Source organism: Canis lupus, chromosome 16 (genome assembly GCF_048164855.1).
Source record: "Canis lupus baileyi chromosome 16, mCanLup2.hap1, whole genome shotgun sequence".
In the NCBI taxonomy this organism is placed as follows: Eukaryota; Metazoa; Chordata; class Mammalia; order Carnivora; family Canidae; genus Canis; species Canis lupus.
In genome coordinates this window covers 2159280-2185574 of record NC_132853.1, presented here as the reverse complement: position 1 = coordinate 2185574, position 26295 = coordinate 2159280, and the positions used below count along the sequence as shown (strand labels likewise).

At 44.3% G+C, this 26295-nt stretch overlaps 1 long non-coding RNA gene across 1 annotated transcript; it reads right to left on the bottom strand.

Moving 5' to 3' along the window:
* Positions 1-1232: 1232 nt before the first annotated feature.
* On the bottom strand, positions 1233-26148 carry LOC140605694 (uncharacterized). The gene is made up of 3 exons (XR_012008266.1): positions 25543-26148; positions 2886-3053; positions 1233-1490 (listed from the first exon to the last, which is right to left on the bottom strand). It is a non-coding gene; the product is annotated as an uncharacterized lncRNA (long non-coding RNA).
* Positions 26149-26295: the final 147 nt, after the last annotated feature.

Sequence of the window (26295 nt, the reverse complement as noted above, 5' to 3'; positions counted from 1 at the left end):
TCAACAGACACTAATAGATAGATCTTCTACTGTTTCTGAACACTGCTTCATCACCACAGTCCTGTTTGATGTTTCCCGTCTGTCAGGCACTGCACTTCTAGGTATCATCTCATGTAAACCGTACAAAAGCGGTTTGAGGTAAACTTTAATACCATCATAATTTTGCAGTGGAAGAAAAAAGACCCATGGCACAAATGAGTGCCAGAATCAGGGACGGAACCCAGGTTTTTCTAACTCCATCATCTGTGCTCTTAACCATGACAACATACTTCCTCCCTGAGAGCATGCATGGCATCTCATTCATTTTTTTTCTCTCCAGCCCCCAGCACCATATAGAGTAGGTGCTCAATAAATGTTTGCTGTTGAGTAAATAGCAAAGTGCTGGTAATCACGAACATGTGTACAGTGCTCTACAGAGTTTGAAGAATGCTTTTCACAGGTGCCTGTCTTTCGCATTAGGGAGGGGAGGTAGGTTTCATGATCCCACTCCACAGATGAAGTTCAGGAGGTAAATAACTTAATTGGAACCATGGAAAGAATTAGAGGCTGGAGCTTGGATGAAACTCTAGAATAAACTCACACTGAAGACACAGCATCCAATGGAGTTGCAGAGCAGAGAAGTAACTGTCTGGTTGAAAAATAGGGATGTTACAAAGCACTAGAGCTTCAGCCAGAATCATATGCCCAGCACATGTTTTCTGAAAATATTCACATCACTTACATGGTTGGTGTGAGGTTTCAGATATTAAAATTATGAAATAGCAAAGCAAGATGTGAAAGGCCGAGATGGAAAGAGAACAAAGTAAAATTCAGCCTTGTCATCATCTTCCAGAAACTTCTCAAGGATCCAAGTTTCTGGACCCAAATTCACCTTGAATGGCATAGTTTGTGGGTGGAAACAAGGCTATAAAGAGACAGATTTGAAGATTTGAAGCCAGGTTCAAGTCCAGACTCAGTTACTTTCCAGCTGTGTGACCTCGGACAAGTGTCCTTGACTTCCACATCTGAGTATGTAAAATGGAGGTAAATCACAGCTTGTTGGGATAATGACATGTTTTGTAAATTACTACAAATGCTTTTTTTTTTACTTCCTTTTAAAAATTGTAGGAAGTAAAAATTATAATAGTAATTTAATATAGCAACTATACAGGTCAGAATAAGCTAAGTTTTGCTACAACAATAAACAACTCTAAAACTCAGTGGCTTAACACAACAAATGTTTATTTCTCACTCATGCTCCATGTTCATTGTGGGTCAATATGGGGATGCTGTTCATTGTGGCCACAAAGAAACTCAGTATAAGGTGGTAGCCACCATCTTGTTTATGACTATTGTGTCCAAAGGGAAAAAAGGATTTGGAGGGTCTCCTGCAGTTAATTAACTGTTCCGGCCTGGAAGTGACATGTGTCACTTTTTGTCCACAGTTTATCGGCCAGAACATGTCACATGGCCCACCTCATCACCAGGGGGCCAAGGTGAGCCTATTGTGCCTGGAAGGGGAGAGAATGAGAAATATTTGTCAAATGGTATCTACTATTCATTGAGCACTTATCATGTGCCAGGCATTGTGCCCAGGGTTTTTGATATATTGTTTTTAAGATTATTTATTCATGAGAGACACACAGAGGCAGGGACAGAGGGAGAAGCAGGCTTCTTGCAGGGAGCCTGATGCAGGACTTGATCCCAGGACCCTGGGATCATACCCTGAGCCAAAGGGAGACGCCCAGCCACTGAGCCCCCCAGGCATCCTTGGGGTTTTGGATGTATTCCTTAATGCCCTCAATGATCCTCTGAAGCAGGGATTGTTATCTTCAGTTAATACTTGAGCAAGCTGACACTCAGAGATGTGAAAGCAGCTTGCTCCAGGCTGCACAATGGGTAAATAGCGGAGTCAGAGTTGACAGCCAGGTAAGAGCCCCTGCTCCTTCCCCTGATGTGCTCCTATAGTGAGGCAGTTGTCCAAACCAGGTGGTCAAGTATTTTCTTGTTCCAAGAGCTGATGTGAACAGAGCTCCTCCTATGTCTTAATCCTTGTACTACCCTCTCAGTTATACCTGAAAGTTCACTTCCATGTTAATGATGAAGGATCTGAGGCTCAGAGAAATTAAACGACTTGTCTAGGAGAGGTGGCTCTTGAACTTAAGTCTTCTTGGGTGTAAAACCTGTGCTTGTTTTACACCTACTCTTCCCCACTCATTATTATTTATCATCATTTACTATCGTGATGATAGCACTGTGGAGTAGGAGGCAGAGAGGGTAAGAGCACAGATGTTAGGGCTACACTCTGGCTGCACTTGAATTTGGACTCTGCCATTTCCTTGCTGTGTGACCTTGGGTAAGGATTTCCCTTCTCTGGGTTTCCAAATACCACAATGGGGGCTGATAATTGTACCTACCTCATAGAGTTGCCGTGAGGAATAAATGAGATAGTTATCGTGGGGATAACAACTAATATTTTTCATGAACTTACTGAGTCCAGGTACTGTCCTCAGGGCTTTATCTGTCTTGCCTTTTAACTTTTTTTTTTTAAGTTTTTATTTATTTATGATAGTCACAGAGAGAGAGAGAGAGAGAGGCAGAGACACAGGCAGAGGGAGAAGCAGGCTCCATGCACCGGGAGCCTGACGTGGGATTCGATCCCGGGTCTCCAGGATCGTGCCCTGGGCCAAAGGCAGGTGCCAAACCACTGCGCCACCCAGGGATCCCGCCTTTTAACTTTTTACCTGCCTTTAAACAATTTTAGATTTACAGAAAAATTGCAAGGATAGTACCAAGTGCTTCTGTATCGCCTTCACAGGGCTTTCCCCTAATGTTAACGCCTTCCATAACCATAGTACATTTGTCAAAATAAGTTAATATTAGTATGACGCTGGTAAGTAACTTACAGGCTTTATTCAGATTTCTTTTTTTTTTTTTTCTTTATTTAGATTTCATCAGTTTTCCTCCTAATGTCCTTTTGCTGTCCCACAGTTTGGTCCAGGACATGACATTGCATTTAGCCATGTCCCCTTAATCTCTGTGAATCCTTACATGTGTTCTTTTATTCTCATTTTCTGTTGAGGAAACAGAGGGTCAGGTAATTAGGTCACTGGCTAAGGTCACAGAACCAGTAGGGGGTGGAGTTAGAATTCCACCCCAGGTCCTTCTCACTCAAAGCCCAAGTCTTTACCATTTATAAAGAAATTATCGGAAAGGAATCCCATGTTTCGAATCAGATCAGCACACAGAGAATAAGAAGCTCGGAGGGAGAAAAAAGACTAAAGCATAGAGAACCAGCTTTACAGCTTTAGAATACTAACTCAGCATGATCTATTCGGAACACAGCCAAAGTCCAGGTAATCTGTGCAGTGAGGAAGAGACTCAGGCTGGAGAGACAGAGTACCTTGGGAGTCATGTAAAGGCGTAGAGGTAAGCTCTGGCTTAGCCACTAGCAGAGGGGATCCCCAAAGGGCCAGACTGCTCACTCCCTGTCAGCAAAGCCTGTTGCAGAGCACCCTGGTTAGACGCAGGACCTCAGCAGGATGAGGGCCAAAGACAGGACCACAGAATTCATTTAACAGGTGTTGCTTAGTGGCTCCTGCTGCCCAGAGCACACAATGGAGTGACTGTAATCAAACCACCTACTGCAAATTTAGCCTGATTAATACCTACTGTAAATCATCTCTGCTTGCCTGGCATTTTATGTGTCTAAACTCCCGGGGAGGAAGAAACAAGAAGAGGGTCCTGGCATTCTGTTTCTTCAAGGAAAGAGAAGGAATCTGATGGATCAGCCATTCAGTGCGTGGAAAACCAAGGGAGGGTCCCCAATCCTCCCTGGACCCCTACGCTCTGATGTTGAGCCTAGGTGTGGCTGCTGTAGCATAGAACTGGGCGAAGAGCAGATAACAGTGATTCCCTTTGGAGTGTATGAGCAAGTGGATCAGTTAATTTGCATGTATTCCAGTACCTGGCACAAAGTATGGCACCTACTAGAAACTCAAGAAAGATGAAATAAGTTAATCAAACTCTCTGTGCCAACTTGTAGGACTCTGGTTGGCACTTAGGAAGTCTTTAAATGTTTGTTGACCCAGTTGGTGGGGCATGGCTAGGGGCCCAGGGCGAGATATTTCTAGTCTGTGAATTGTTATCCATTAGCCATAGTGGCTATAAACCTGGGGCTGGCTTCTTAGGTTTGAATCTGAGGTCTGCTACCTACTGATTGTCTGACTCTGGACAGGTCACTTAACCTTATCTGTAGAATGGGGGATGAAGATGGCGGTGATATTATCTACTTCAGAGAGCTGATGTGAGGATTGGGTCAAAATGCACATAGATTCACAAACACGAATATACGTATGAGTGTGTTTTAATCTATTCATGAACAATTTAGCTCAATTTTAGAACCTGACCCATAATAAGCACCTCCCAGGTTAGTTATTATAAGGGAACTTCCCAGCCTCCTTTCTCCTGCAGCCCCAATTCTGATGTAAACACCTCTCTAAATCTGATTTACCTGTAATCTATTACAAAATCTATTTAAGCTATCTAATATTGTACAATCAGTGTTTTTAATGTCAAATAAAACAGAAGTTAGAGTGTATCACATAGAAGAGGGAAAGCCTCATTCAATGTTTCTGCTATAAGACATACACATGTGTGTGCTCAGGGTTGCAGCGTTAAAGAAATGTCTTCCAGCGGGTCACAGTAAAAAGCCAGTGGGAAATGCTGAATGGCTTTCCTCAGCAGAGGAGAGGTCTGCCTAATCCCCAGATGAGCTCTGCTGTTTACTTCTTCCTTCTGGTCTCAGTTGCCAGATGACCTCTGGAAAGACACCCCACCTGTGCTCACACAGGCCTATGTAGCTCTCTGGTTTCTTTTTTTTAATATTTTTATTTATGTATTTATTCATGAGACACACAGAGAGGCAGAGAGAGAAGCAGGCTCCATGCAGGGAGTCCGATGTGGGACTTGATCCTGGGACTCCAGGATCATGTCCCGGGCTGAAGGCAGGCACCAAACCACTGAGCCATCCAGGGATCCCCAACTCTCTAGTTTCTACAGAGAATTTACTGAGCACTGCACGGGGCTTTTCATATGCCTGAGCTCACAGAATTGGCCCCATCAGGGCATGAGAATAGCTCTCAAAATGTGGTCTCCTAACCGCATCAGAACTCCCTGTGAGCTTGCTAGAAAAGCAAATTTGGGGCACCTGGGTGGCTCAGTCGGTTGAGTGTTGGATTCTTAGTTTCAGCTCAGGTCATGATCTCAGGGTCCTCGGATAGAGCCCTGTGTTGACCTCTGTGCTCAGTATGGTGTCTGCTTGGGATTCCCACCCTCTCCCTCTGCTTCTCCCCATGCTCACACTCTTGCTCTCTCTCAGATAAATAAATCTTAAAAGAAAAAAAAAAAAAAAAGAGAAACGGAAATTCAAGCTTCATCCCAGACGTACTGAATCAGAAACTCCTGGGGCTCACAACCTGTGCTTTACCTCCAAGTGATTCCAATGTAATCTAAGGCTGGCAAGCCACTGCCTTTGAGGAAACAGTTTTCCTTTGGGGAAACTGAGGCCGAGAAAGAGGAGATGACATCTCTAAGACCTCTTAGGGAGGAAGCAACGGAACCAGGATTCTAATGCTGTTACCACACAGTAGTGCAATTGCTTAATTGTCCATCCCTCCACTGGATAGTGAGTCCTTTCCAGCAGAGACCAATGTTGATGTGTTTCTATTTTCCAGGCTTTATATATGAGTGAGCTTGATATACAAGTGCTCTGTGACCTCTGATGGTTGGGTGAAAAAAATCACACACATCCTTTAAAAGTCTGCCCAGTTGAATATTCTCATCATACTCAAATGGACATAAGTACCCTAGATTGGAAGAGTAGATACATATGGGGTGAGGAGTTCTTGGTTAGTAAAGTTCCCTATAGCCACTCATGCAAGTCAAGGCCCAGAGCCAAGTCATGCTCAACTTCAACACCACTCTTGTAAGGCAGTCAGTTCTAAGTGGAAGTGTGTGTGTGTGTGTGTGTGTGTGTGTGTGTGTGTGTGTGGAGAGGGGGAGTGGGAGCCAAAAAATGGTTAACAGTTTGATAAAGTTAAAAAAAAAATCCTCTACTGGTTGTGAGACTTTCCAATAATGAGAAGTCAACACTATTAGACAAGGCACTAAATTTTTGTACAGAATGCCAGCTGTCACTCTTCTGGAGCTAGCTCAGATCAAAGAAATGCGTTTTATCTCCTACATTATTAGACATGATGGGGCCATTAAGTGGAGATACTGTCATAAGAAATGTAAGAACATAAGAAATATGTTGCCTGCTTTGAAAATAAACATCTCACCTTTGCTTCTTTTACCCTGAGAGAAGCTGAGAGCCATCAAACTATTAACTTGGGCCTTTCCAACATGGTTGCATCCTGCCATCTATTCCAGCAACCGGATCTGGGGCTTCCATGCTCCCTGCCTGATGTCTGTGTGTCAGAGTGACGGCCCTGAGAAGCCCACAGAAGTGTCTGTTGTAGTCCAGCCCTACCAGTCATAACCAAACCGACCACTGTTCCAAAGCCCTGCTTGCCTTGAAAGGAGCTCATCCTTAGATGTCTTTCCAAGTGCCTCATCTTAGCCTTTCTTCATCTTCAGCTTGGATCTGAAAGGGCTCACCCTTCAATTCTAGAGGTAACACGGGCACTTGTCTGGACCAAGAACAGGCCCTGAATTGTTGATGTTTACTTATATCCCCTGATTGGTCGGGAGCTGAGGGGCTCCGGGGAAAGACTTTGTATCACTCAGGGGCCAGGATGAAGAGAGGGGACACGTTCAAAAGGGAATCCTTAACAAAAGTTCAGTGTGAGGGCACCTGGATGGCTCAGTTGATCAAGTGTCTGCTTTCAGCTCAGGTCATGATCTTAATGTCCTGGGATTGAGTCCTGCATGGGGCTTCTGCTTGGCAGAGAGGCTGCTTCTTCCTCTCCCTCTGCCACTCCCCTTGCTTGTGCTCTCTCTCTTTCTCTCTTTCTCAAATAAATAAATAAAATCTGGGATCCCTGGGTGGCACAGCAGTTTAGCGCCTGCCTTTGGCCCAGGGCGCGATCCTGGAGACCCGGGATCGAATCCCACATCGGGCTCCCGGTGCATGGAGCCTGCTTCTCCCTCTGCCTGTGTCTCTGCCTCTCTCTCTCTCTCACTGTGTGCCTATCATTAATAAGTAAAATAAAATTAAAAAAATTTAAAAAAAATAAATAAAATCTTTAAAAAAAAAAAAAAGAGTTCAGTGTGAAGGGACTATTTCCAACAGTGGGCAGGATTAAGGGGTAGTGAAGATCCTCTGGATTAGCCACACCAGGGAGCCACTACTATCCTCTGTGTTGAAGAGCTAAGGAGAAGAAGTTACTTGAATTTGATGAGAGTCATACCTGAAGACAAATGTCACCATTAGGACCTATGGCCCTGGAGACAAGAGGCAGCCTCCACCAAACCACAGTGCAGCAGAGTCATGCCCATCCCTCTCCCCTCCTGCCCTCCAGTGTTCTGCTGGTGTTCTCCACTGGCTGGACCTGACCAGAAGCCAGAGGGTTAGAGAGCCTGGTGGACATGGTCTGTATGCTCAGCTTCCTGGGCATAGAGTAGAGTGGCGGAGTGGGAAGTAGATCTGGGGAGTAGTTGGAAAATACCCAGCACGCATTGAACCCCACCAAGCCACAGAGGTTTGGACATACCCAGACAAAATAGAGTTGGGTGCTGGAGACCCTGCAAAAGCCACACTGCAAGGTAAGGATGAGAGCCTGAGAGAATCTAACATCAAGTTGTTGGGCATAATGAGTGAGACTTTACAAGGAAGGTGAACACAGGCACTAATGAAACTCATCCCTTTGTGTGCCCCAGGGAGTAAAGGGCTTTGTTCTTGAATTGAAAGAACCTAAATACCCCACTGACTTCTGTGACACTCAGGGCTCAAACAGCCTTGCTCTGGGGACCCACTTTCACTGACTGAGCACACAGAGGGAATGCTCTCCTCACCTTGCAAGGGTGACAAGGTGGGCTTCTGGCTTTCCGCTGAGATGGTAGCTCAAGCGTAGGCCCAGAGGCACCTGAGTCCCCCACTGTGCAGGTGTGGGTCCCTTCTGGGTCCTCATCTGTTTACGTGATATAGTGAGCAACGTCCAGGTCTGTGATGTGGACACATGCAGCCATGCCGGGAATCCAAGAACTGCTTTACAACAGTGAAAGACTGACTTCCTGACAAGAAAGAGAAACCTTTGGTGCACTGATGCACTGTCCTCAAGGCCAGCGAAGCTTAGGACCTCTTCTCATCCTTTGTGGCTGATCTTCAAGGTAAGAATTCTGGCCCCATTTTTAAGAAATGAGGAGGATTCAGGGCACCTGGGTATCAGCTGGTTAAGCGTCCAACTCTTTTTTTTTTTTTTTTAAAGATTTTTATTTATTTATTCATGAGAGACATACCGGGGGTGAGGTGCGGCAGAGACATAGGCAGAAGGAGAAGCAGGCTCCCTGTGAGGAGCCCGATGCAGGGCTTGCCCCGGGATCACGTCCCGAGCCAAAGGCAGACAGATGCTCAACCACCGAGTCACCCAGGTGCCCCTAAGTGTCTGACTCTTGATTTTAGCTCAGGTCATGATCTCAAGATCGTGGGATCGAGTGGTGTCTGGCTCTGTGATCAGTGGGGAGTCTGCTGGAGATTCTCGCTCTCCCTCTCCTTCTGCCCCTCCGCCCCCCATCATGTGCATGCATGAACATGTGCTCAATCTCTCTCTGTCTTTCTCAAATAAGTAAATAAATAAAATCTTTAATAACAAACAAACAGAAAGAAATGAGGATTTGGTTCATAGAAGACAGATCAGGCAAGTCATAGACTCCCCCTTCTAGGCTCTCCTTGTTCCCTCTGCTTCCACCACCCCCAGCCTTCTTGCTCGACTAGAACTTGCCAAGCTCATCCTTGTTCTAGCACATCTGTGCCTGCTCTTCCCCCTGCCTGGAAACTTCTTCCCCTCCAGATATCCACATCCTCTACTCCGTCAAGTTATTTAAATCTCTGTTAAATGTCACCTCTTCAGAAAGCCTGAGCATGTGACCTAAAGTACACCCCTTCTCATCCAGTTTTTCCTATCTCCTTATCCTGCTTTTAGCTATATCTAAATTGCAATCATCTCATTTTTGTTTTGTTTTGGTTACTTGCTTGTTGACAGCCTGCCCCAGGCTCCATGGAGGCTGAGATTTGTCTTACTCTTAGAACAAGTGCCTAAATGCCTAAGCCCCTGAAAATCACATAAGGATTTTAAAAAATATCTTATTTATTTGACAGAGAGAGAGAGAGAGAACAAGTAGGTAGAATGACAGGCAGACAGAGAGGGAGAAGGAGACTCCTCACTGAGCAGGAAGCCTGATGCAGAGCTTGGTCCCAGGACCCCAGGTTCATGACCTGAGCCAAAGGCAGTCGCCTAATGGATTGAGCCACCCAGGCACCCCAGGGTTTTTATTTTTTTGAGGTGAAATTCACATAACATAAAATCAATCAGTTTAAGATGTACCATCTGGTGGCATTTAGTACATTTATAATATTATGTGACCTTCACCTTTATCTAGTTCCAAGACATTTTTATCACCCCAAAAGGGTACCCCATACCCACTAAATAGTTGGTCCCCATTCCCTCCTCCTTTCAGCCCTTGGTAAACGCCAATCTACTTTCTGTCTCTATGGACTTTGCCTCTTCCGGGCATTTCATAAAAGATGTGGCCTTTTGTGACTGGCTTCTTTAACTTAGTACAATGTTTTCAAGGTCCTCATGTTGCAGCGCATGTTAGTACTCCATTCCTTTTTATGGCTGAGTAATATTCCATTGTATGGATACATAAAATATTTATACATTTGCCAGATGATGGATATTTTCATTGCTTCCCACATTTTGGCTATTATGAATAATGCTGTAAGACCACACCCAAGTATTTGCCTAAATACCTGTTTTCAATTAGTTTGGTTACATACCTAGGAGTAGAATTGCTAGGTCGAATGGTAATTCTATGTCTACATAGAAGGACTTTTCATAAATATTTGTGGAATGAATAAGCAAACAAGTGAATGAATGCATGAATGAAAAAATGAATAAAAAATCCAGGTTTTTTCAATTCCCAGACTCCCTCTAGTCTGCCACATAAACTTTGTGAGGAAGGAAGAGGACAGGATGACCCTGGGCATCCCGAGGTCTAATTGACCTTAGGACAATTAGGACAATGTCCTAATGACCTTAGGACAATGTCATGCACTGACTGGCATATAGTAGGCGTTCAATAAAAAATTTAAGACATAAAATAAAGAACTGCTTCAGTGACCACTTTTGTGCATTTATTTTGTCTATAGCATTGAGTGTTAATGTCAGATTCTGAGAGGAGAAAACATTATATCAAAGAACATTAACTTTTAAAAATCTTTTGACATACATCAAACTACTTTCCGAAAAGGCTGAAAAATTTTCACTACCAGTCTTAAGAATGTTTAGAATCATTTATGTTGCTTTACCTGGTGATTGGTTGCCTCCCGTTGGAGGAAACTTTTCTGGAACTGTCTCTACCATCCTTTCCAGTAAACAGGAGCTAGGCTGATTGTTATTGTTGCTTTGCTCTTTTTTTTAAAAAAAATTTTATTTATTATTTATGATAGACATAGGGGGGGGGCAGGGACACAGGAGGAGGGAGAAGCAGGCTCCATGCAGGGAGCCCGACGCAGGACTCGATCCTGGGACTCCAGGATCGCGCCCTGGGCCGAAGGCAGGCGCTAAACCACTGAGCCACCCAGGGATCCCCTGCTTTGCTCTTTCATACAGTTTCCCCACCTGTATGGTGCACTGAAGCCAATGTGTGCCTCTTGGAGTTGATGATTTTCTTTCTCTTAAACACCAGCCTCACTTGAGCCCAGAATACACCCAGCCAGTTGGAATTTCTGTACTTAGAGACCTCAGGAATGCAGCCTGATGGAAATGAGGCTAAATTGGTTCTTCCAAAGAAAATGCCCATTTGGAAAATGACTTCCCACGTCTGTGCAGCCACGGGCTTGCCTTTCTAGGGAGACATGTCAGAATGCGTTGTGCTTGGCGGCAAATGAAAGCTTAGTGGTTTATAACCACTATTAGTGATTATTTGTATGGGGCCGTAGGTGTACATAACACCTTACAATGCCCAGAGGAAACTGGAACAGAGGGCAATGTTTCTGCCCTCAAGGGATGTCCTGCCTTGGCTGATGGTGAGAATGGGTGCCCAGAGGAGCTGGATGGACTGGCACCAACCAGGACTGTCTAAATGACAGGGAAGAACAAGCTGGGAGAAGGAGCAAAGGATTTCTCAAATGCCTCTGTGTGATCAGTATTTAAGACATGATCTTGTTTAATCTGCTAAATAATCCAAGGATTTACAGATTTTTATTTCCATTTTCAAGTGAGGAGATTGAAGTTTAGGCTGGATGCTTTCTCCCACATTTTCTTAGCATTTCCCAACTGTGTGAAGGGCAATAATACCACGGTGGATATATCACCTGGGTGAGAATTGCAGGAGACAGTAGAATGGCAAAAGGGGGTCTAGAAAGAAGGGACTGAGTTTTTTTTTTTTTTTTTTTTTTTTTATAGATTCTGTGCTCTCTGCACTAGAATGCTGCCTGACTTGGGAGATGGGGTGAGCTCCTGTTGGAATCCAGCAGCCCAGGGTTCAAGATCTTTAGCCTGGGATCCTCGGATGAGTCATTTCTCTTTCAAAAAGATTTTATTTATTTATTCATGGAGACACAGAGAGGCAGAAACATAGGCAGAGGGAGAAGCATCGAGTTATGGGGGACTCGATCCCAGAACCCCGGGATCATGACCTGAGCCGAAGGCAGATGCTCAACCACTGAGCCACATAGGTGCCCCAGGTCGTTTCTCTTTCTGAGCCTCCCTTTTCTCCTCTCTACAGGGAGAGACGAACCACTACCCACCTAGTGATTCATGTGGGGATTAAAGGAAACAAGGTACATGCATCAGCTGGTGCACAGGTGTTGATAATTGTTGACCCACCACCAGAAAGAGTTGAGCAGTAATGTGGGCTGGGGGAGGTATGATGGGTGCTGTCATCCACTAGGAGGATTAAAAGAGTTAATACAAGTTAACACAGAACAGTGCCTGTTACAGGGTAAGCTCTCAATATATCTCCGCTGTTATTATCTTATCCCTCTTGACTTTAGTTTGGATCAGGAGGCCACACAAAATGAATCCATCGTTTGTTAGGGGGTAGGGAAAGTAGAGGTCACAGTGAGGAATGCTTGATCCCCTAGCAAAGAGGGAAAAGACCCAGTATTTTCTATTCTACGTCTGGGCACAGGGGTCTGGTCTGATGACTGGCCTCATCCATTCTTGAATTAAGAACTGTTTTAAGGGCAGCCCTGGTGGCGCAGCGGTTTACCTCTGCCTGCAGCCCAGGGTGTGATCCTGGAGACCCGGATCGAGTCCCACGTTGGGCTCCCTGCATGGAGCCTGCTTCTCTCTCTGTCTGTGTCTCTGCCTCTCTTTCGCTCTCTCTGAATAAATAAATAAATAAATCTTTAAAAAAAAAAAAAAGAACTGTTTTAAGAACCTGGTTTGCAAGGTGGGGAGTGGGGCTGACTGAATTGTGACTTATCATCATGGAATAATGGAAGAACCCTGAATTTGGGATTTCCCTAGCTGTGAAGATGGTGCCCTAATCTTATTGAGATGTTGAGAGTTTGAATTCTGATTTTATACATATATACATACACACACACATACACACACACACACCAGATACATGTTAAATAGTATTATTTATTGATTTATCATTAACATTCACAAGAGAGGAGAAGCAGGGTGAGGGGCACATACTGAGCCTTTGCACATGCTGTTCCCTGCAAGGAATCACCAATCCATACCCCAGGCCCTGCTAGTTTCTTTTTCAATGAACAAATATGTATGTATGTGGACTATAGGACAGATACCATGGGGTTGACTGGGTCCTTGCTTTCTAGAGTTTGCCTCAAAGAGTAAGGCAGGAACCATCTACTCCCCAGGTTCTGTACAAGCTTTCCCTTAGACAGAAGAGGAATTCAAAATTTTCTTTGGGGTCTTGGTGAAATCTGAAACCAAACACATAGGTCCATTGCCCCTTGCCACTCTTTGGCTGGATAACTTCTATTAACTGGAGCGTCAGCTCACCTTTTCAGGAAGATGCCACTGATGGCTCCTGCAGAAGGTCAGGTCCCCTGTTTCCTTAATATCCTGGACTTTTCCCTCTTCCAACTTGTCATGATTTGCCATTATTTGTCATGTAATTCAATATCACCCTCCACTAGTCTGCAAGTCCAAGAGGGCAGGAGCTGTGTGTTTTCTTACCTCCACATCCCTTGGCAATTGCATAGCAATCAGCGAAGCCTCAACAGAACCTTATTGAATGAAGAAATGAACAGAAAAGAAAGGATTCTGAAGGCAATAATTTGAAATAAATGAACGCACACATTATAAACCTTGTCTTTCTTCCTGCTTGAGCAGCAGAGATGAGAAAGTAGTGCTTTGGCAAACCAGGTTGAACTCAGCCCTTTTCCGGCCAAACCAAAAAGAGAGATAATTATTTTTTATTTTTCTCATCCGCTTCTTGATGCCAGAGGTGCCGAAGGCAGCTGAGCTGTGGGCTTTGCTGAGTCCACAAGGGAAGGCCCTGAGGGTCTCTCTGCTGGAGGCCCGGCCTCCCCGCTGCCAGATCTGTACCTCTGCCTGGGGTTGCATCCACTCTTTCATGTCTGGCTCCTCCCCCCTTACTTGAAAACTCTGTCCTCTCATTTTCTGGAAAGTGCCTCATTTCTCCCAGGAGGCTCAGGGCCGCCTCCACTCAGGGGCTGGAGAATTTGGGCTGGACTTGACACTGGGCCCCAGCGAGGCTCCCTCGCCCCCCACTCCAGACCCCAGCGTGGCCTTGATTTCTTTCCTCAGAAGCTGTGCTGGGTGGGATCCGGCGACAGTTCCCACCAAACTCCCAAGCTGACTGCAGACATTTGTGCTGTCAACAGAATTGCAAAAAATGCAATTCGTGTTGTTAATGAGCAGCTTGTTTGGGTAAACAAACCAGGTGAGGTGAAAAAAGCGATGCTCTCCAGTAGGAAACACAAGTGAACATTAGCCAGATGGAGAGCCGTGCTTCCACACACTTCCTTTTCGGCAAAGCTTTGGGTGGCTGGAAAGGACGTTGCCTGTGCTGCATAGTAGCTGGGACTCTGTACACCTCCTGCCTTGCCTGGATTTCCTTCTGAGGGAGAAGAGCCACCTTGTACCCAGCACTACTCTGAGCCCGGCGCTGTGCCTCATGCCAGGTCTTTATCGGTCTTATTATTTGTTCTCAAGCACTGCATAGGGTGGCTGCTATGAAACCCATTTCACAGCTAGGAAACTGAGGCTCCAACATGAGGAAGAGACTTGCCCAAAGTCAGGGTGGTGGATTTGACCCCAGGTCACCCTGACTCTTCGGGTCTCTGATCTCCCCGCTCTCTCACATAATTCTCTTTGCCTCATCCCTGCCTGCCCATCCCTCAGTCTAATGGAGGTGTCTGTGGCTGCCACCAACTACCTCCTCCCTCGGACTGAGGCTAAAGAAAGTTTTAACTTCCCACAGTGGGGGCCCCCCCATCTGTCTAGTCAGGACGGCATGGCTTTCTGAAATTTGTGCAGGTGGATCTTGGACCAGCTTCCCCATGACAACAAAGAGTGTGTGTGTGTGTGTGCGTGTGTGTGTGTGTGTGCATGCATGAATGTGTACCTTTACCCATCTATTCCAAGAGGAACTGGCTTGCCCCTGGAAAATCAATAACTTAGGGGCTTTCACAGTCCTGTCTTTATAAACTGACTCTATATTCTGTTCTGTTAGCCTCAGATCATTCAGGAAAACACACACACACACACACACACACATATGGATTTGGCTATATTTTACAAACATGAATGATTTGGGTGATTGCAATGGCTAAATCTTTCCCCCGTACAGATAGGGCCAGGAAGAGGGAGGTTCATGCAGACTCAAGTCCACATATGTTTCTGAATTTCTCTCTACATTGCTCAAGAAAAAAAACCCCTCCATATTACATTCATATGTTATAATGCCATGAGTTATTTTCTCCTTAGCATTCAAGGATAAAGAGTCCATTAAGCTGTCATCAGCCACATTACCAGCAGGAGAAGTCGGGGCAGACAGTTTGGCTTTAGCTGCCCGGAGCACACGTGCTCCGCCCCAGGATGAACACTCTGTGGTGTCCGTGTGTGCGTTGCCTTAGAGGCAGAAATCAATTACTCCCACTGCTATTAGAGAGATGATCTAGTTGGGGAGGCTTGCTGTGAATGCAGCCACCGTTCATTATTGAGCTCTTTATATGTATTATATCTTTTTTACTCCAGGAAAACCGAGGCTTGGGGAGAGAAAGAAACTGTTAGAGAATCAGAGCATGGTACATGCTGGGGTCTGATCCATCACCTGCCTGGCTGCAAAACCTGTTCACTTAATCACTAGGCTATCCTACCCCTCCTGCAAATGTCAGTGATTTACCCCGTATATACAGCCAATGGCATGGAAGCTCCCAACTTTTGAGGGGCCACATGTTACCTGTCAGGCTCCGTGGCTTATCTCATTTAATCTTTACCAGAACTCTGTAAGGCAAGCATTTCTAGGAGCTCTAATAGCCCAGGAGACTGGCTCTTGGGAAATGAGAAGGGACTTGCCCGAAGTCACCTAGTTCAAATGTGGTGAGAGCATGTGGATGAAAGGAGTTTGTTTTCTGCTCTGCTATGCTGCCATCCAGCTAAGGACATAAGCCTGGAAGTGGAGGGGTTTCAACAGGCAGCTCCCTTTTCTGAATTCTAAAGAGTTTTCACTGAAGAAAGGTTCAGCTACTTTCCTTCATGGAGGTGGGAGCCTTTTCTTTGAATGAACTAATTATGTTCAAAAGGCAAAAAAATAATGTATGCATATTAGCTGATGAAGATGCTGTTCTGGATATTTTTAGCTGAGCTGAGAGAGAGAGAGAGAGAAGATGAGAGAATGGGGTGTCTTGGAAGAAGAGGCAGCTTGAGAATCAGACAACCCTTTATCTCTACTATCAGCTTTCATTGCTTTTGGCTTGGTGACTGTGGGCAAATTACCTTCCTCTTGGAAAATGTGTATTCATAGTACCTGCCTTTCTGGGGTGTTGTAAAGATTGGGGATAATGTAGTCAGTGGTCACCAACTGTCCCTATGATAATTTTTTAAAGATTTTATTTATTTATTCATGATAGACAGAGAGAGAGAGAGAGAGAGAGAGAGAGAGAGAGAGGCAGAGACACAGGCAGAGGGAGAAGCTGGCTCCATGCAGGGAGCCTGACATGGGGCTCGATCCCGGGACTCCAGGATCGTGCCCTGGGCCAAAGGCAGGCACCAAACTGCTGAGCCACCCAGGGATCCCCTGTCCCTATGATAATTATTCATTTATCAAACATTTATTGTCATTGGGTCCTCACTGTTTATGGATATAATAATTTTTTTTTTTTTTTGGATATAATAATTTTATCCTCATCACCACACCATGGAGAAAGTATGTACAGTGTTTTCATTCTCCGGATAAGGAAACTAAGTTAAAGTTAAGTAATTTGCTCTAGTAGGGCCCAGATACAACCCTGGGCAACATGTGCCCTAACCACTGTATGATACTGCCTGTATCATTTCTTTTCTTTCTTTTTTTTTTCTTTCTTTTTTTTTGCCTCTATCGTTCCTAAAGAGATTGGACTTTCACTTCTGGAAGCAGAGCTCATAGGAGAGTCATTGTTTTTAGGAGGTAGAATCTCCTTTGAGATCCTCAGAAAGCTACCTACAATTAACACCACCACCACCATTGAACTGGGTCAGGGGATCTCCTCTTCAATGTCATGGCTGCTCTGATCAGCAAAAACTCTCCTCGGGCTGAGAGGTTAGAGAACTGGGGTCCTAAGCTCCATTCAGATGCCAGGCAGGTCATCACTGTCACTCATATTGTGTGCCCTGATTTGTGAAATGGGAGGTATGCTGGCACTGAAACTTGAGAATTCAACTGATTTTCTGCTCACAACCAAAACACTAAAATGATTAGGTGAGGCATTATTTTAGGAGAAAGGATAGTTGAAATAAATAGGGAAAAATAATATGTAATATATATAGTAATATATATATAAAATGAATATTTTATATATTCATTTATATATATATATAAATGAATGGGGGGGGGAGTGTAAAATAAAGGAAAACTGGCAAGAGAGTCCAAGAGTACAGTGGGGCAGAGTTCTACAAACTCTCTAGCTCACTTCCAGCAGGGTGGAAGTACATGGTCACCATCTTCAACATGGAAGAGAGGAACATGGCTGCACCTCTGGAATTTAGGCCTGAGTCTTGCCTAGAGGACTGGGTCAATCAGGTAGAAATGGGAGCAGCCCTAGGACAAGGGGTCCCAGAAGTCCTGACAAGTAGAATTAAAACCCAACCTGGCTTGAGAAGCACCAAGGTCAGGGCTGGAAAGACAATGCATGTATCAAATCCTTGAGTTGCAGAGAGGAAGAATGTTAGGCCAGGCAAGGGTCTCAGAGGCAAGTTCAAGAACTTAGGGGTCCTTCTGCAGGTGTCCAGCATGAGATATCAGGAGTCAGCAATGTGGCTGAGGGGATCACACCAGGCCGGACTCTGTACTGTGTCTGATCTACTGACTGTCTCATTTATAGTCATATCCTTAGCACAGGCATGGGGACCAAGCACACGGTAAGCTCACTAGGAATGTTTGCTGAATGTACCCTGCAGGGGTGGGGAGAGGGATGGGTCTTAGCTGGAAGCAAGAAACAGTCCTCAGTACAGGATCTGGTATATAGGAGGAATTTGGTACGTGAGTGAATGGTTTGTTGATGACACCTCCCTTGGGTCTCCAAGTACTAACAAGGCTCAGCCAAGTGAACTGTCTGTCTTAGGAAGCCAGCAGGTGGAATGCAGGATTCAGCGCTGGAGGCTGGTGAGTCTTGGGAGAAGAGTAGGTGGCCTGCTGAGGCTCTGTAGGTACTAATGGGAATTCAATTCTTATTGGTATCTGGGTAAGGCTTAAATCAGTAGTTCCCTACCTGGTTGTGGATCTGCATCACTTGTGGAACTTGTTAAAACACAGAGCCTCTGATCTTGCTTTTGAATGAGAATTTCTTGGACCAGAACTCTGGAGTCCATATTATAAACAAGCATCACAGGTGGTGCTGATGCACAAAGCTAATTATAGGAACCAAAGCCTTAAATCATCAATTCTCTTTGGCTTTTCTTAGAATTTGTCTTGTATTGGTTGTTTGTTGTTAAGAAGACAACTATAGGGGCACCTGGGTGGCTCAGATGGTTAAGCATCTGCCTTCAGCTCAGGTCATGATCTCTGAGTTCTGGGATTGAGCCCCACATAGGGCTCTTGGCTCAGCAGGAATCTGCTTCTTCCTCTCCCACTGCCTCTCCCCCTGCTCATCATGCTCTCTCTCGCTCTCTTTCTCTGTATCTGTCTCAAATGAATAAATAAAATATTTTTTTTAAAGAAGACAGCTATATAACAGCACACATTGAGCCATTACTAAATTCAAGGCTATTCTATGTACTTCACATGTATTAACACATTCAGTTCTCACAATGACCCTATAAAGAAGGTACCCATTTTACAGATGAGGAAATTCAGTCTGAGAAAAGTTAATAATTCACCCAAGTTCACACACACAGCCAAGCATTCTGGCTCTAGAGCCTATGCTCTTAGCTTTGACAAAAAAAGACTGAAGTACATCATTTCAAATCCATGTAGAGCTAGGAAAGGACTACCAAGAGATTATGTGTGCTATTTATTCCTTAAAATTTTTAACAATATAAAGTTATTAATATCACTAATATAAATAATATTTGATGATTTTATGAATAAATCAATGAAGGAAAACCATAGCAAGATATCAGAGAACTAAGAAACCCACAAGTGGGAGCTAGGGCAACTGAGCGGAGTCCTCCACCTTCTAGCTGTTTGATCTCGGGGAAGTCACTTAGGCTAGCCGTGTATCAGCAAGCAAGGACATTGGTTTTCCCTGATTACTGAGCAGTTGGAAAAATATAAACCATTAAGTATTTATAATGTAGTATTATTAAATAATAATAAAATAATGTACCATACAATCAGAGAGCAGGTGAGCATCCTGGCTGGGGTTCCTAATCACATGACAGGAAGGTCTCAAGCACTTTTAGCCCTCAGAAGATAAACACCTTGGGACACCTGGGTGGCTCAATGGGTTAAGTGTCCGACTCTTGATTTCAGCTCAGGTCATGATCTCAGGATCATGAGATCGAATCCCTCATCAGGCTCCACACTGGGCATGGAGCCTGCTTAAGATTTTCTCCCTCTTCCTCTGTCCCCTCTCCCCACTCCACTCACATTTATGCTTGCTCTCTCTCTCAAAAAACAAATTTTCTAAAAAAAAAAAAAAAAGGTAAAGACCTTTACCTTACATGATACAAAAAAATTAACTCAGAATGGATCAAAGACCTAGCTAGGTATAAGAACTGAAACTATAAAACACAGAAAAAAGTATGGGAGAAAATTTTGTGACATTGACTTTGGCAAATAATTTCTTGGATATGACACCAAAAATACATGCAACCAAAGGAAAAATAGATAAATTGGATTACATCAAAATTTAAAATTTTTATGCGGGCAGCCCAGGTGGCTCAGCGGTTTGGTGCCACCTTCGGTCCAGGGCATGATCCTGGAGTCCTGGGATCGAGTCCCACGTCGGGTTTCCTGCATGGAGCCTGCTTGTGTCTCGGCCTCTCTCTCTGTATCTCTTATGCATAAATAAATAAAATATAAAAAAAAAAGAAACAGCAAGCATTGGTGAGGATGTGGAGAAATTAGAACTCTCCTTTTCTGCTGGTGGGAAGGGAAAAGAGCACAGCCACTGTGGCAAACAGTATAGAGGTTCCTTAAAAAATTAAAAATAAAACTACCCTATGATCTGGCAATTCTATTTCTGGGTACATACCCCAAAGAACTGAAAGCAGGGACTCAAGAGATATTTATATACCCACGTTCATAGCAGTATTATTCACAGTAACCAAAAAGGTGGAAGCAGCCCAAATGTCTGTGGACAGATGAACAGATAAATAAAATGTGTATACATACAGTGGAAGGGAAGGAGGTTTTGACACATACTTCAACAAGGATGAACCTTGGGGCACCTGGCTGGCTCAGTCAGTAGAGCATGGGACTCTTGATCTTATGGTTTTGAGTTCCAACCTCACGTTAGGCATGAAATACTTGAGAAAAACAAAACAGGGCAGCCCCCATGGCTCAGCGATTTAGCGCCGCCTTCAGCCCAGAGCATGATCCTGGAGTCTCCGGATCGAGTCCCACGTTGGGCTCCCTGCATGGAGCTTGCTTCTCCCTCTGCCTGTGTCTCTGCCTCTCTCTGTGTCTCTCATGCATAAATAAATAAAATCTTTAAAAAAAAAAAGAAAAACAAAATATGGATGAACCTTGAGGACATTATGATAAATGAAGTAAGCCCAGTCCTAAAAGGATACTTTATGATTCCACATATATGAGGTTCCCAGAGTTGTCAAATTCAAATTCATAAAGACAGCAAGTAGAATGGTGGTTGCCAGGGGCTGGAGTAGGGAAAAATGGGGAGTTATTGCTTAATGGATACAGAGTTTTAGTTTGGAAAGATTTTGAACACAGTTCTGGGGTTGTATGGTGGTGATGGTAGAAAAACATTCTGAATTTATTTAATGCCACTGAATGTATACCTAAGCATGGCAAAAGTGGTAAATTTTATGTTATGTGTATTTTATCACAATTTTTAAAAATATAAAAAATGGAAGGTAAAGAAATGTATTCATTTAATACACTAAGTTCAAATTTAAGGAAGAAAGCATTTCCCAAATCTCGTTCTGTGGCTTATATTTTTTAAGATTTTATTTATTTATTTTTAAAGATTTTTTTTTAAGATTTTTATTTTTAAGTAATCTCTATACCAAACGTGTGGCTCAAACTCACAACTCAAGTTCAAGAGCCACATGCTCCATCAACTGAGCCAGCCATGTTTTGCCGCTTATTATTTCTAGGAAATGAGCCTCAAAATGAGGGTTTTGAGGTTATTTATTGGTCACTGCATGCATACCAGGCTCTGTACTAAATGTTGAAGTCTAGGTATGGACAAGCCTGATGTGGTTTCTATCTTTATCAATCTGATAATTTAGCACAGTAATATTTTCATTTATTGAATACCAAATGTATATAGCAGGAATCTATATTCTTTATTTCCCTTCATCTTCATGAGGTGGGTATTATCATCCCCTTAATAAAAACGAGAAAACTAAGGCTCAGAGAGTTTAAGTAACTTTCTCTAAGTTACTCAACCAGTACTTGGGATCTGCTTGATTCCAGTGTCTGTTTTCTTAACTAACGGGAAGGGCTGCATTCTCCTCCAAGGAGATCCACAATGCACTTTGCTACATGAATGTCCATGAGATGTTCAGGAAAAAAAACAAAGCAAAACAAAGCCTGTCTAACTTGGTATGATTCTGCATATCTCAAAATTATTTCATTACATAACTCCTCCTTTTTTTGGGTGAGAGGGGCAGTGCCCCTATTAATGAGCTGTGAATTCTTTTTTTTTTTTAAGATTTTATTTATTTATTCATGAGAGACAGAGAGAGAGAGAGAGACAGAGAGACAGAGACACAGAGACACAAACAGGCAGAGGGAGAAGCAGGCTCCATTCAGGGAGCCTGATGCCGGACTTGATCCTGGGACTCCAGCATCATGCCCTGAGCCGAAGGAAGGAGGTAAACCGCTGAGCCACCCCGGGATTCCCCATGAGCTGTGGATTCTTTCTGAAAAATATAGCTACAACGCCAGAGAGAATTATAAACATATGTCCGCACAAAAACTTGTATACGAATGTTCATAGCAGCATTATTTATAATAGGCAAAAAGTGGAAACAACCCAAATGTCCATCAACAACAAAATGTGGTTTATCCACACAATGGAATGTTATATGGCAATCAAAAAGAATGATGCACTGATGAGGTGGTATGGCACAGATAAACTTATTCCTCTTATACGAAATATCCAGAATAGGTCAATGCATAGAGACAGAAAGATCATGGTTGCTAGGAGCTGAGATAAGGGCAGGGAAGGTGAGTGAATGCTAATGGGTGCAGAGTTTCCTTTTGGGATGATGAAGCATTACAAAGTTAGGTAGTGGTAAGAGTCATCCAACTTTGTAACTATATTAACAATAATTGATTTGTACATGTTAAAATGATAAATGTTATGTCATGTGAATTTTATGTTATTTATTTATTTATAGTTTTATTTCTTTATTCGCGAGAGACACAGAAAGAGTGGCAGAGACATAGGCAGAGGGAGAAGCAGGCTTTCCATAGGGAACCCGATGTGGGACTTGACCCTAGGACCCTGGGATCATTACCTGAGCCAAAGACAGATGCTCAACCACTGAGCCACCCAGGTGTCCCATTTCAGTTTTTTAAAAAATATATAATCACGACTAAGTGTACCAGGAATAACATACCACTGGCCCGATGGTCCAGCTGTTTCATACTGTATTGTTAATGAAGTATTAGAAATCTTTGGGGTTGTTATCCTTTGCTCACAGCTTTCAGAATCCTAAGCAGAAAAACCCAAACAGGTACAGAGACTGAGGGCAAGCTTGGAAACAGGAGCATCAAAGTGTCTACACGGGTGGTATCACACACTGTTGGACTATTTATCTGCTAGGTATGCTTAGCCTGTTTTGACAACAGTCCGGAAGACAAAGTTCCTAAACCCCTCCTCATCACTGGAAGGTTTCAATTCCAACAATCAATTATGCCATGTACTTGGTGGAGAGGCCTCCTTTTATTTGAGTAACATCAGATTCAGTTAGGTTTATAAAACTGAATTATAGAATTTTAGAACTCAAAATGGCTTAAAAAGATTTTATTTATTTTTTTGAAAGAGAGAGAGAGCACAGAGGAGGGGCAAAGGGAGAGGGAGAAGCAGGCTCCCCACTGAGCTGGGAGCCTGATGGGGGCTCTATCCCAGGACCCTAAGATCATGACCCCAGCCAGTCAGATGCTTAACCTACCGAGCCACCCAGGTGCCCCTGAAAAGGGATTTGAAGAGAGCTCATCTAGCCTGATTCTTTGGAATATAGAGAGGCTAAGGCCCAGAGAAATATAGTGTGACTTGCCCAAGGTCATATAGCCAAGCATGGCTTGGCTGAGATTGCCGGTTGTCTTGGAATATCTTTTCTCCCTTTCTTCAGCTGTGCACATGATTGTCTGAAAAAAAGGGGCTGTATTTCCTAATGAAATGTGGTTGTATAACTAGGTTATACTAAGTTACATTCTATATAAATGTCAATGGAAGTGGTGTGAGGAACTCCAGGGCAGTGTACTTAAAGATTAGGGGTTGGGATGGGGCATGACCTTTTTTCTTCCTGCTGGCTGGGTTGCAGGTTAGATGGCTAGAGTTTAAGCAGCTCTTCTAGACCACGAGGTAGAAGCTCATTGGGAGAATAGAAGCTTATTGGCACAATAAGATAGAATTCTGGGCCACCAACCTCAAAAAGTCAATCAGAAACAGAAGACAGGTATACAAGCTAATGCAGAATAAACACTACCACAAAGCCAAATCAACCGCCCTGTCCTGTTTCTATGCCTTCAAATCTTAGGGTATGCTTTACAGAACTGCCATACCAGCTCTGGAATGTTCATCTCCAGGCCTCATGTGAAAGAGAAACTCTTTCTTCAGTCACTGTTATTTCAGTCTCCTATCATTTACAACTGAACTAAACTTTTTTTTTTTAAGATTTTATTTTTATTTATTCATGAGAGACACACACACACAGAGACAGAGACACAGGCAGAGGGAGAAACAGGCTCCATGCAGGGAGCCCAATGTGGGACTTGATCCCGGGACTCCAGGATCACACCCTGGGCGGAAAGCAGGCATCCAACCACTGAGCCACCGAGGCGTCCCTATCTGAACTAAACTCTGACTCAGAACATAAACAATTACATTCTGGGTTGGAAGCTCAGTTCTCCTGAATCCAAGGAAGGACTATTTATTATGAAGATTATTATTATTAATAATAAAAGCAACACTGTGTTGAGTTGTGCATATAATCGTTGCTGGTAATTTTTTACGTGCCTTCTATGAGCTGTTTATACCTTATAAGTGTCATGTACTCATTGGATTCTCAGGTCAACTTGGTAAGTTCTTTTTTTTTTTAAGATTTATTTATTTATTTATTCATGATAGACACACACACACACACACACACACATATATATATATAGAGAGAGAGAGAGGCAGAGACACAGGAGGAGGGACCCTCCTCCAGGATCGCGCCCTGGGCCAAAGGCAGGTGCTAAACTGCTGAGCCACCCAGGGATCCCCCAACTTGGTAAGTTCTATGACCATGATTTCTGTTTTACAGACAGAGAAACTGAAGCACAGAGAGAGTGACTAACTTACCCAAGGGCATACATTTAGTAAGAGGTAGAGCTGAGATTCAAACCCAGGCAGTATGGCTCCAGATCCAGGGGTCTTAGCTCCCACATCATACTCTCTCTTATGATGTGAGCTCCTCCTCAACCTCTATAGCAATTTTATTGAGGAGGAAAATGAAGCAGGCAATTTTCGAATCATTGCTTTAAATTGCTCTGCTAGACAGTGGTGGTGCAGCTAGCATTAGAAGCCAGACTCCTAAATCCTAGTTCAATGCTCTCTCCAGACCACCCTGCAGTCTTAGAGGCCACCTGGACAGATACATAACCCCTGAGCCCACTTCCAGTCTCCCCCTCCAACACACACACATACACACACCACCCAGCAGGCACCCAGACATTTTTGTGGCCAGGGTGGCTACAACCTCCTTTGAAAAGCAGCCAGCTTTGCCCTCCACCAAATAACTTTGTTTTATTTATAGTCTTCTGCTCAGAGCTTTTGAACTGGCTGCTCATTCCAAGGAAGATCTTGATAACAACTGTTCTTTGGAGAGGGTTCATAGGAAACAAGGTGCATAAACACCACAGAGGCCCGGCCTGTCTAGCAGAGCTTTGCTCCTGGGGATGTTTCTAAATCAGTGTTGGTGTCTGGGTGCAAAAGACTTTGAATTCATAATGGTGGTTTGGATTTTCATTTGTGTGTGTGTGTGTGTGTGTGTGTGTGTGTGTGTGTGTGTGTTCTTTGTTTTCAACAATCTCAGGGCATGAGGCAAAAGAGAGAAATTGCCTTTATGCATAACATAACTCTGAAAGAAGCAGTTCTTGGTCTCTTTGCTCCCTGCTCGGCTGGGACCTGGGGCCAGTTACTGGAGCGATTAAAGGGTGGGGAGACATCTCAGGAATCTTTAAGAGCTAAAGTGGAGGAAGGAACGGATGGCATTTGAGAATAGAAAACTGTAAAAGGAAAAGAGGGAGGGAGGGGAATAAACGACTAATTTCAGAAGTGAACCAGGAACTCACGATCTGCTGCCTTATGTCTGAAGGCGCCATCCTAGAGCGGGACCATGCCCCATGCGTCTGGAGTTATTCAGCCTGGATGCGAACCTTCGCTCCACCAGTTGCAAGCTCTGTACCCTTTCCTCTTTGTGAGAGGAGGGGTGGGCTGGAAAACCCACAAGGCTGTTGTGAAGACTGGAGCTGACTATTTAGGGGAACCAGCCCCTCGCCCAGTGAGCGGCCCTAACGCAGCCGGCCCTTCCCCCGGGCTTAGAGCTTCCAGGCGGTGGTCCCGGGACGCTGGGGAAGGGGAGCCCCGGGGCAGGGCGGACGCAGGTAGCAGCTCGGCGCCTGACTCAAGGGCGCTCACTGCACTGAGTTCCTCTTGTCTGTCGGGGACCGTTAGGGCGACGTGGTCATCCTGGATCGAAGCCCCCAGAGTGGCCAAGAGGGAGGCAGAGTCCTCGGGGGTCGGGCCAGGCAGGGCCGCAGACCTGCAGCTGAGAAGCCCCCAGGGCGGCCCTGCGAGTCCCAGGGGTCGCCTTGGCAACCAAGGGAAGAGGAAGGGGCTTCCCCCGGGGACCAAGTTGGGCACGCGGGCAGCGTAGCAGGGGGTCTGTGGCTCCCTTAAGGTACTTACTGGAAAGTGTGGCATTAAAAAAAAAAAAAAAAAAAAAAAAGAATGTGTGGCATTTAAAAAAGGGGAAACTAGTGCCTTCCCGGAGATCCGAGCGAAGACCTCGTGCCAACGCCAAAGCTGCTGGGCGGGAGGACCCC